We start from the raw sequence: 12,712 nt of genomic DNA, 5'->3' as shown, positions 1-12,712 counted from the left end.
CAAAACAAGTCAGTCAGAGAAAGATAAATGCCATATGATTTCACTCATATGTGAAATTTAAAAAACAAAACAGACAAACACAGAGGTGAAAAAGAGAGAGAGGGAAACCATAAAACAGACTCTTAAAACTACAGAGAACAAACTGCGGGTTACTGGAGGGGAGATGGGCAGGGGATGGGTTCGATGGGTGATGGGCAATAGGGAGGGCACTTGTGATGAGCACCGGGTGTTGTATGTAAGTGATGGATCACTAATCTGTGCCTGAATCTAATATTATACTATACATCAACTAACTGGAATTTAAATTAAAAAAAAAGAAAAAAAGAATACAAAATACAAAACTACTGAGTACTATTTATCATGATGGCAAAACTAATCAAAGAAGAATCATATTGTAAGCAGAAAGTGAAAGACCTTTCTTATTCAATAATATAAAGGATTAAGGAACAATAATTTCATTGGCCATGATATATTCTGCATATAAATATGCATTATCTCCACATTATTTGTTCATAAGGGTTTTTTTTTAATGGTTGATTTTTGTAAAAAATACCAGGCACAGTCATAAAAGTCTGACTTAACCCTAAGTCATAAAGTCATTCAGGGTAAGGACAAGAGAATGACAAATCAGAGAGACTGTCAATGAGTTTATGTTAGATCAAAGAAGAATGAAGAGCTGGGGTATGTGAAATTGAAGGGGAATATATATATCCAATTATGGGAATTTTAGGATAAAATTTAATGCACATCCATGCATCATTTTAAAAGTAGAGAGGAAAGAAACAGACTCAAAGGAATACTGTCAACTGACTTTCAACAACAGGGCAAAGGCAATTCTATAGAAAAAGGGAAGTGTTTTCAACCAGTGTTGCTAAAAAGAAAACAAAAGACACATGAAAAACAAAACAAAGTAAAACAAAACCCTCAGCTTTACCTCACGTTATCCAAAATTTGACTCAAAACAGATCATAGATGTAAATATAAAATACAAAAACACAAAGCTTCCAGAAGAAAATACAGGAGTTAATCTTTGTAACTCGGGCTAGGTAAATATTTGTTTTTAGGTACTGTATCAAAAGTACAGACCCTCAGGAAAAACATTAATAAACTGGACTTCGTGAATAATGTAGTCCCCTCTTAGCCACGGGGCAGATGTTCCAAGAACCCTCAGACATGCGTGAAACTACAGAGTAACGTATACCCTGCATTCCTGCCATACAGACATACCTACGATGAAATTTAATTTATAAATTAGGCACAGTAAGAGATCAACAACTAATAATAAGAGAGAGCAATTCTAACCATACACTGTAATAGAAGTTACATGAATGTGGTCTCTCTCTCTCTCTCTCTCTCGGAAGACCTTACCGTGCTGGCCTCGCCCTTCTGCTTGTGACGATGTGACACGGTAAGAAGCCCGCAGGACGAATACTTTTGGGTCCACTTCTGAGTTCTCNTAAAGTCGATTTGTCGGTGAGAGACGACATTAATCGGGAAAAAAGGCAAGGCACAACCTGAGGGCAGATACTTCAAAACTATGTATCTGACAAAGGCCTGGTGTCAAAAATACGTGAAAGTATAAAGACACTTCACCAGAGAAAATATATAGATGGCAAACAAGCACTGATAGTCAACATCACCAGTGATCAAATCCAATTAAAACCACGAAATATCGTGGAACTCCTATTAGAATGACTTAAAAAAACCTGACAATTATAAGTGCTGATGACAGTGTGGGGCAACAGAAAAGGTGCAGACACTGCGGAAAACAGTTTGACGGTTTTCTTTGTAAGTTNTCTGCCCATTTCTTCACTGGGTTGTTTGTGTTTCGGGCGTGTAGTTTGATGAGTTCCTTATATATTCTGGATATTAACCCTTTATCTGATATGTCATTTGCAACTATCTTTTCCCATTCCGTTGGTTGCCTATTAATTTTCTGGGTTGTTTCCTTGGCTGTGCAGAAGCTACTGAAACCTTACATTTACACAGCAACTTACACGTGAATGTTAACGGCAGCTCTATTTCCCTAAGTGCCGAAAAGAGTAAACAACCCAGACGCGGTATGTCATTGGGGTCCTGATTTGCATTTCTCTGACAAGCATCGATGTTGAGCATCTTTTCATGTGTTCACTGGCCATTTCTGTATCTTCTTTGGAGAAGTGGCTACTCAGGTCCCTTGCCTGTTTTTAAATGAGGTTATCTCCCTGGTCACGGCTGAGCTCAAGGCTTCTACATGTATTCTAGATGCAAGCTGCTCATCACACAGGTCTGCAGACGTGTTCCCCGTTCTACAGGCTTCCTTCCGTCTTCCTGATGGTGTCTGAGGTACAAGAGTTTCTAGTTTGATGAAGTCCAATTTATTTTTTTCTTTTTTTGCCTTAGCTTCTGGTGTCATATCCAAAACACTGGTGCCTAACTGAATCAAAAAGATTTGTTCATACGTTTTCTTCTAAGGGTTTGATAGTTTTAGCTCTTGTATTTAGGTCTAAGACAATTTATGTTTTAGGTAAATCGATAAAACCGTGTATATACGGCAATGCTGGGGTCAGGAGACACACACATGTTTCCTACTTCTGTTTGCTGAGAAAGCCCACAAGCCAAGGGTGCATGGAAGCAGTGAGTATACACAGTGTGCGTACCTTGTATTCTAAATACCACTGTCTGATAAAAGAAAACCGAAGATCCTTAAAGAAGAGGGTGACTTTAGGATCAGGGCAGGCAGAGCACAGATGACCTGAGCGCACTGTGGGGCTGAGAAAGTAATGGGACGGTAGGAAAGGATGGGGCACATCAAAGGACACAGGATCCCAACCAGGAATGCTCGCAATGGCCAAAGCTGAGGCGATCTGGGCAAGAAAATAAGTAACAATGACACTGAATTATAAACCACAGAGTATAATAAATTCATATGGGTAAAAATAAATTGAATAAAAAATAATTGGTAGTGAAAGGACAGATATTCCTTAAAGAAGAATTCCAATTAAACGTAAAAGGAATAAGGGAAAGAGAATATTACCGTTAAAACGCCACAGTCCCTGTGGTAGGCAAGATCCACTAATGAATGTCAAAATTAGTGGGCAAATGCTTGAGGAGAAACAGGCTATTTGCATAATCTGAAACTATCTCCTCTGAGATGTGTATTAATTAAAAAGGAGAAAACAGTAAGTTTGTAGTGGAGAGATATGGAGATACCACCCTACTCAACGGATCCAGTTTACATGGTCTGCCATAATGTGCCCTGACGTGACAGATGTCTGGTCTGGGAGACGCTTAAAAACCTTAACTGCGGGGCACCTAGGTGGCCAAGTCAGTTAAACAGCCAACTCTAGATTTCAGTCCAGCTCATGATCTCATGGTTCGTGAGTTTGAGCCCCCAGTCGGCCTCCACACTGGCAGTACGGAGCCTGCTTGGGATTCTCACTCTCTCTCTCTGCCCCTCTCCCACTTGCTTGCTCTAATTAAATAAATAAAACTTAAAATAACTGATCCATATTCTTTAGAAGCTTTGAGGTCGTGAAAGATAATGAAAGACTGAAAAACTGACATGGACTGGAAAAGAGCAAAGAAACACAGTAAAGGGCAGGTTGGTTCCTGAGCTGAGTTCTGAAAAAGAAAACGGAAGAAAAACTGGTGTGTTGGGAATGAAGAACATAGTTTAGAAAATGGTCTTGTACCGATACTAATGACTCTGGTGTTGGTAATCGTTTCATGGTTGTATCTGACCCTAATATTTGCAGAGGTTGGGCAAAGGATTATTTGGGAACTCTCTGCACTACTTTTACAACTTTTCATTGAGTTTAACATTATTTCAAAACAGGGGTGCCTACGTGGCTCAGTCTATTAAGTGTCCAACTTGGGCTCAGGTCATCATCTCATGGTTCATGAGTTCAAGACCCACACTGGGCTCTGTGCTGACAGCTCAGATCCTGGAACCTGTTTCGGATTCTGTGTCTCCCTCTCTCTCTGGCCCTCCCTAACTTGCGCTCTCTCTCGGGCACTCTTTCTCTCTCAAAATAAATAAACATTAAAATTTTTAAAAATTATTTCCAAAACAAAAACTCAAAACAAGGAAAACCTGCTTAACGGTAATTTTGCTCAATAAAAAAATAAATAAAATCGCAGATGATTGATAATGCGCATTTTATATCTTCTGAACTAAATTTCAGTACTAATTAAAGGGCACACCTAAATTTCCCCCATAACTTGAAGAACCTGTACCATCATTTCCCCACAAATGGTTTCAATGGGGACAGTACCAGTCCCTCTGCACCCTCAGTCACACCTCCTCGCTTCCCTCACATAAACCTGCATTTTAGTCGGGGTCAAGAGATGAATGAGAGGGTGTGTAAATTTTTAAAATATATAAATTATATTGAATTAAACAGTTGATAAAAGGTCTATATGAAAATAAAAGCCACATCAATTACCTGATAAAATCATACTGTACCCACTATAACTTTGTACAATCAATTTTTTCCCCTTAAATTTTGATAAATGAAGTTGTCAGGGGGGATAAGATCACAATTTTGTTTTCTTTTTTTCCTCTTTAATATTTTAATTTTCAGGGTTCAGTTCATGAATGCTGTAAATGGTAGCCGAGATAAGAGCACAGTTTTGCTTGCTGATGAGGTAAGCATACTGTCATGTGCCTGTATAACCTTGCGGCAGCAAGTGAAGTTTTAACGTGGCCCTGAATTACACAGCTAATTATACCTAGTGAGGCCTCCCAAGAAAGAAGAGTGTGGAGTTTTTATCCTGGAAAAAAAATTAAACATCGCTTTAAAACTTCTAAGAGCATGGGGCTAGGGGGAGGAGCCCGAGTGCTCTGAGGGCCTGAGAGCCATCGAAAATGATGAATTGAATGGATTTACATGAATTTTAGATTATCTTCAGCCAACTGTATGAGGTGTTACTAACAAAAGCAGTATTTTAATTGCGTGTCCTGACTTTATTTTAAATGTTGTGACTGCCACTGAGGACTTTATAAAACATTAAAATATATACTAGAAAGGACATTATTTCAGGATCCTATTCTTTTTTAAAGACAGTTTTAAAAATACAAAGCATAAGAACTAAGAATAGAAATAATTCAAAGAAGTTAAGCGATACGTTTCTACTCTAAAAGCGTCATATAGGCTCAGACTGACCCACTAACATATGGATGGAGGGCTGTTAACACACAGGCACGTACAAGGTTGAGGTTCATGACTCAAAGGCAACTTGAAATGAATGAGAAGAATCATTTCAGCCCTTTCCTTCTAACTTCCTACTGTTGAAACAGCAATAACAAAGCCCATTACCTTTCACTTTTAGAGAAAATCTCAGTATCGGGGTGCCTGGGTGGCTCAGTCATTTGAATGCTGAACTTCAACTCAGGTCATGATCTCATGGTTCGTTGAGTTCGAGCCCCACACTGGGCTCTCTGCTGTCAGCACATAGCCTGCTTTGAATCCTCTGTTCCCCTTTCTCTCTGCCTCCCCACCCCCGCTTGCGCTCTCTCAGCAATAAACATTTTAAAAAGTTAAACAAAAATAACAAAAATCTCAATACCAATAATAATTTTCAAAGCTCTTTCATGAGTGTTTTCAGGTATGATTTAATCTGATTTTCAAAAGAAGGGCTAACCAGTGTTATTCATTTTCCAGTGGAGAACACAGACTTGCTTAGAGCCACACATCTGGAGAGCCAGAGTCAGGACTAAAACCAAGTTCATGAGGCTCTGCCCCCCCCTGCCCTGCACCCCCCCACCTGCCAGGCTCCGTGCTAGGCAGCAGCAGGACAACTGTGAAAACATTTACCCCTGGTGGTTGTTTTTATTCAACAGGATACCGTCTTACTTCCTAGCTCATGTTTTCAGATCATCTGAGGTCTTAAAACTCCAAAATTTTAAGGCTTCATGATAACAATATCATCAACCCACCGAGGCTGATTCTCCTGTATGTGCGGAATTATGGAGCCGGAAAAGTCCTGGAAGGCGGTCGCGGGGACTGCGGTCGGCCATACTGCAGTTACTACTCCTCCGCAGCTCAGCCTCTCGGAGATCCATCTTAAAAACTCAGTTTAAGTTGGGAGTGACACCTAAGAAAGAGCTGTGCTTTGAATCAATGGCTTGGTGAAAAGTTTGGTTTCTTTGTAACTGCAGAGTCACAATGCGACGGTGTGAAGTAACCGCGGTCTTCGGTACCACCGCTAGCTCCCCCAAACAGGAGGCCTCCTACAGGGAGGACTCCCGACTGTGGGAGCGCGGAGCAGAGAGGGAGCACCGGTGTCCCGGGCCCTGCTCCCCAGGGACAGGCGCACAAAGGAGGTTCTCAGACGCACAGAGGAAGAGTTAGAACATGCATTCCTAAGCAGACTGCATTAAGAAATATTTAAAAATGTGTAATTAGAAGGTTTTCTAACAGACTATTTCACTATATTAGTCAATAAAAGAGAGATAGCCATGAGTTGAGAAGGTCTGCTTATCAGGGAAGGTGCGTTTCCTGACAAGCGAGCAAGTCCCTTACTGGAAAAAGCTGGTTGGTGAAAAACCCTGCTTTGGCATGAACCGCCCCCTGACCCTGACCATGCAGTCAGTACGTTGGGCAGTTAGTTCTAAACTCAGGGAACCCGACAGGGCTGGGAGTGAGGAAGGGCAGCAAAAGGAAAAGCCAGTGACCACGACCTCAAACCTGCCCTGCAGAGAGGGACGTGCAGGACACCACCTGACGGAAGGCGCCAGAGTGTGTGGACGGGAGCTAGAAAGGAACAAAGACACTTAGCAGCAGTTAAGAAAAACAGTAAATTAACCCATGGGTGATGTCTGAGGTTAAAGAATCAAATTGTTGAACTGTTAATTATTTTAGGAAGTCTTTTGTTAGTAGTGAAATATCAGGAGACTGGAAAACAAGGAATCCAGTCTGAAGGTTAAAAAGAAAGAGGGTACAGGCTGAAAATTATAGAGCTGCTAGTCTAACATCTATATTAGGAAATAAATTTGAGATGATACTTATGGATGAGCTTAATGATACATTTGGAGAAGTACAATTTAATAGGAGTGAGTCAGCATGGATTTACCAAAGGCAATCATGTCAGAAAAAATTTTGTTCCTTTTTAGGTTGAAGTAATAATTGGTTTATGTAAGGAGAACCAATGAGAAACTGTCAGGATTTTCTGAGATTTTTGGACCTCTTCATAAAATGAATTATTGTACAAAATGTCATGACATGTGTCAGAGCACAACTAACAAAAGGGGCTGAAAGTAATGGGGTTAAAAATAGAGGCCCCACAATCCGGGGAAAACTACATTCTCCAAGACTCTGTACATCAGAACACTAATGTTTTTAATTAATGATGAAGAAAATCTTTTATATGAGAAAATCTGAATATTCCGCTAAATGAGAGGGAATGGTTAAGATACAAAAGGCTACAGATGTTTTATCTTAACTGTGATAGATTAAGCAAAGGGGCTCCAGGGTAGAATACGAAATTCAATCTGCCTAAATATGCACCGGTACACTTGGAGGGAATTAAGGAATCAGTTAAGTATAGTTTAAATGGTACTGCATTAGCTGGCATTAGAAAGGAAAAGGATTTGGAGTTTTGATAAGAGTCAAACTTTCACATTCTTATTTTTTAACTGGGTTAGAGGAAAATGCTATGGAATATAATTATAATAATACATGTTTTATTATTATAGAATTAAAACACCTGATTATCTTAAAGAATAATATGAAAGTCCCACTCTGTGAAGAGAACAGGATAGATTTGTGGGCTATCACATTGCACAGGTAATAATCCAATGTACATTTTAAATGATTAAGTCTTAATATATAAGAATTGATGAAAATCATATCAATTTAAATATGATTCTTTAAAAAAAAACCTACAATAGCAAAAAATAAAGGAATTAGAGAAAATACCATGTCATCACTTAATGTGTAATTTCTCCTGAATAGGGAACATCGCTTGATCATTATCTTTAGAAAACACATAAAATATTTACACATTTAAAGCCCCAGCTTAGCAGAGGAGATATGAANTCCCCACAAGCCTGCCCTGAGAGGTGCTGAGGTGTAACTGTGCGTCTGTCACCTGGAATTCAGGAGAAAAACCATCCCTTTGTTCTTGTTTGGCACAATCACGAGAGCCACACGTGCTTCCCTTCACCTTCCGTGGCGCCTCCATCTTCTTCCTCCCTTCCTTCGAGGGATGTCTGAAGCAGCCTGGGACCTAAAGCCCCACATCCGGGTGGAGTCACCTGTACTGCAAACCCGGAGTGTGTTTAACTCCTGCTCAGGGCGCAGTGAGTGAACACCCCGCTGATTCCTGGGTAACAGATGGCAGACAGCAACGGCTAGTACAGAGGCCAAAATAAAGACCATTTTGGTGGTGAGATGGATTCCAATAAACAGAAAAAAATTATAACGTACAGTGACAGACTTCTGGAGACTTTTAATTTGAGGTCAATTTTGTGGGAAGTGATAAGATTGTAAAATCTCATCATTTCAGCTCTAGAACGAGTCTCTTTAGAAATATGGGAAGCAAAGAAATCTCATTAAAAAATCTGTATACAGAGGAGTGCACAGCTCACAGGCGAGCTTGAGGAATCTTCTCCAACTGAACACAATCTCATCCCGACACCAGGAGTGGGAGACAGAGTACCAGTGCTCTGCACGGGACAGGGCGACCGCTCCCCGTCGCAGCGGGCGCTGCGCCCAAGGCGACGCACCGTGGTTCTTAACAGCACGGTTAGTTGTGGCTGGTGTGTATTTCATAAGAAGAGGATCGCCCTGAGACCTCCTCTGTGTCTGGCGTAGTTCATGCAACACTAGGTCCGAGAGGCTGACCCACAGTGTTCCTTTCTCCTACTCTGTGCGTCCTCACTGCTCCAGAGCACCCCACTAGGTGAACAGAGAGCCTATTATACGTTCTACTGGATGGACACTGGGTACTTTCAACATCAATATGATGAAAGCATCAATAATGATATAAACTATAAATACTGAAGTAAATGACTATTTCCCATAAAAGACTAAGATTGCCACAGCAGATAAAAAAAAAAGAACAACAAATGAAGCTACCACTATATGCTGCTTATAAAGAAGCTGATATAGCTACACTAACAGGAAATCCAGAATGATGGCAAGAAGCACTACTACAGATAAAAAGGAACATTTCTTAATTATAAGGGAATACGTGTATTTTCTTTATGATACCTGGGTATGTGTATAAAATAATCTTAAAGTTCTGAGTAGCCAGTGACAGATCTTCAAAATATGTAAAACTGAAAGAGAATTAAAAAAAAAAACAAAACAGACAAATCCACAATCATCGTGCACAACTTTACTACAGCTGATCAAGATAGCAGAAAAAATGTTAAGATAATCTGAACGTCACGGTGAGAAAACTAAATGTAAGCTGATGTACAGGGAACACAGAACACAGCACCAAACATCTCCATTATTTATATTCCTTCCTAGTATGTCTCAAACATTTACGAAAACTCACCAAATTCTGGACATGAAGAAAGCATAAACAAATTTCAAAGCACTGAAATAATTCAGTATTATGTTCTACACAAACAGTAGACAGAACCTAGAAGTCAATTTATATCACTATTTCCATAGATAACAAACAGATGACTAGAAATATCCCCAAGGGCTTGGAAACCAAATAATAAGTATCTAAATAATAATCAGCCTTTATTTTAAATATAATCACTTTTATCTGTTTTTCAAACAAAGCTAAAACCAAAATTAATGCTCACATGGAGCCTTTAATTCTCTGCACTATAACATGAGAAATGATACCAAAATCATTCTTCTAGTTCCCCCAGATAATTGAGAAAATAGACAAAATGACCCATCAGCAGAATCCATGGAGAAGAAAACTGAACCATGGATGCCCAGTATCGTGATGTCTGTGTGTACCTTTCGTGTTATCGGTTTTAGATCATAAGAAAACCTGCTGCAGCCATCACTGTCCCCATCTTACAGAGAGGGAAACTGAGGCCCACAATAGTAAAACATTTTCAAAGTCGTTCAGCGAGGAAATGGGGGCTGGTGTTCAAGCCTGTCCCGCCCTACAGGCCACACGGACGGAAACACAGAACTTTGCTGATGAGGAATCTGAAGCTTGGAGACATCCAGAGATGGGCCCAGCCTCACAGCGTGGCCCAGCAGGGCGTGAAGTGGACTCCAGGGGACTCTGGCTGAAGTTCATCCCCTAATAACTGCAGCTACACCTCCATGTGCACAAAGCCGGGGACGCACAGGATCAGGGACAACCTCTTTCTGCAGAGCTGTTTCCCAACAAACAAACAAGATCCCTGACTTCAACACACATTCCTACCTATGGCCTTGGCTAAAATCTCAACCAACCCAGTGACACCACACACAGCCTTTTCTGTGGCTGCAGCTCGGCACGTCCCTTCGAATGGTCTTCAGCCGGTTGATGCCCACGGGGGAGATGAGGAATGGCCGTGGCGATCTCGTGGGTTTGGGGTAGTTTTTAACCCCGGCCTTTTATTAAAAGAACCGCAAAACGTGCTTCACTGAACGCTGTCCTGCAGGGCTCTCGCACAAGAACGGTGTGACGGCAGACAGCACGGCTGGCGGTGTCCCTCGGGCTGGGCGTCTGCCACTCGTACAGAAGACCTGACGCCCGCGGGACCCGTGCTGTGGCCACCGCCTGCCGGGGTGCCCAACCCCAGCACCGGACACGGAATGAGGCGTGCCAACAGCTTGACTCAGCATCTAAATCTAGGTACGAATCTAGACTCCGGTCTAAAAAAGTTCACCTTTCCAAAGTTTTCTCGTAACCGAGCTAAGGTTGTCAAAGCAAAACTACTACCAACAAGCACGGTGGCCACGCACAGAGAGGGACCGACAACCGGCTCTGCGTACGTGGCCCGTGGCCCTCGTGTGTGAGGAACCGCGGCTTCCATCCAGGACAGTTTCGAACAGAAGTATAAACACAGGCCAAGAACTACGGTTACACACGCCTGAGCATCACACACATACACACGGAAGCTAGAAGGAGCTTCCTGAAAGCCGCTTTCCCACCGGGAGGCCCTCAGCACGCCTCTCCAAGGCCCGCCTGCTAGGGCAGTGCCAGCCCCGCCCTTCCGCACAGAACAGCGACCCGAGCACGTGTCTCTGCAGCCAGCTGCCTCCCCTTTGCTCGGCGTCCAGCTGAAAGTTAGTTAGAAATACTTTCTTCTAGGGAAGGAACCCGGTTTTCAAAGCCTAATTGGTGCAGTGCAGAGACGGGAGAACTGAAACCACGCCTTGAGAAGCAGGTGCAGGATAGCTTCAAAATGGTACTCGGCTGGGGCGCCCGGGGGCTCAGCTGCGAGTCTGACTCGTGATTTCGGCTCAGGTCAGGATCTCACTGCTCGTGCGTTCAAACCCCGTGCTGGGCTCTGCGTGGACAGCATGGAGCCTGCTTGGGATGTTCCCTCTCTTTCTCTCTCTCTCTCTCTCTCTCTCTCTCTGCCCCTCCGTCACTTGTGCTGTCTCTGTCTCTCTCAAAGTAAATAAATAAACTTTAACACAAACGGTACTTTGTTGATGGCCCAGTATCAGCTTAGCTCACTTTGCTTGGCCGTTTCATGAAGCACCTCCTTCCACAGGCAGCATCTCTGGGCACTGTATTATCAGGGCTCACCTTAGAGAAGAACCCTTAGGGAACGATGGCCACAAGATATTTCAATTTGACTTCATCTGCTTTTGTGACTAAAGCTTTAAGCTGCCTGGTGTGAAACCTCTTCAGTAACAACCTCACCAAAATGCGAAAAATACTGACCTGTGCTTTTGTTTTTCAAAAAACAGCCCTGCATACAACACAGATGAAAAACTAAGACACTCTACCATTACCTTAACAGGCCAATCATGGCATAAACAGGAATCTGAAAGAACACAGCGCAGAAAACAGAGGACCTTATATGCAGACACCGTCAAATGTATTAACACTCTATCAATAAGAATATCATCCATCAAATCACCCATTAGGTTCTGTTTCTTTTAATGTGCATGCTGCCTGAGCAAATATGCTCTACACGTCTTGCAAATGGGCAGGGCTCCCCACGACTTTCGAACACGTCTGTCACATCTCCAGCGTCACCACCGCGACCCACCACCCTCTCTTGTGCTCCTCAAGCCAGGCAGGTATGAAAGGTACAGGGCTGAAAGCTTCATAGCCATTAGCTTTTCACCTTCTTTAACCACCAGGTAGATTTACACATACGACAGCTGAAGCAAGACGAAGTTGGCCGCCTGAGATCACAGGGCCGGGAGGGAAGGACGAAGAGAGAGTTTGCATTTGGCTCCAAATGATCCCACAGCATCTGCTTACAACACCCCCTGCGTCAACTGGTATTACTTAAACACAGAACCGCTTGGGCTACGTTTCAGAACTTTCTCTAAATTTCCTTCGGGTGAGCATTTCCTCAGGCAGGTCCTCACACTCATGTCCACCACACTGCCGTTCTGCATAGTAAGAATTCAACACTCAAGGAAGGCATTCTTGTTCATGAAAACGCCGGGCTACGTCCAGGAGTGGTTTTGCTCACCCGGGGCCGGGAGCTGCTGCCATGGCCCCAAGCCCCGCCGAGTGGGACATCTGACTTCCAATATTTAGCAGCCAGCCTCTGCTGTCACCGGCATGGCTCTCGCATCATGGACAAGTCCCTCCTAACTTCTGGGAAATGAGCAACCCTCCGTGCAAGTGG

General features: G+C 42.6%; 1 protein-coding gene across 1 annotated transcript in view; it reads right to left on the bottom strand.

The window, feature by feature from the left end:
• The window catches only part of ZNF407 (zinc finger protein 407), a 445,422-nt gene that overhangs the window by 130,806 nt on the left and 301,904 nt on the right, over window positions 1–12,712 (bottom strand). The gene's annotated exons all lie outside the window — the stretch shown is intronic.

This window comes from Crocuta crocuta, unplaced genomic scaffold, assembly GCF_008692635.1.
Source record: "Crocuta crocuta isolate KB4526 unplaced genomic scaffold, BGI_CrCroc_1.0 scaffold101, whole genome shotgun sequence".
Classification (NCBI taxonomy): domain Eukaryota; kingdom Metazoa; phylum Chordata; class Mammalia; order Carnivora; family Hyaenidae; genus Crocuta; species Crocuta crocuta.
Note: the sequence above shows the minus strand (reverse complement) of the source record. Positions and strands in the feature narration are given on the sequence as shown.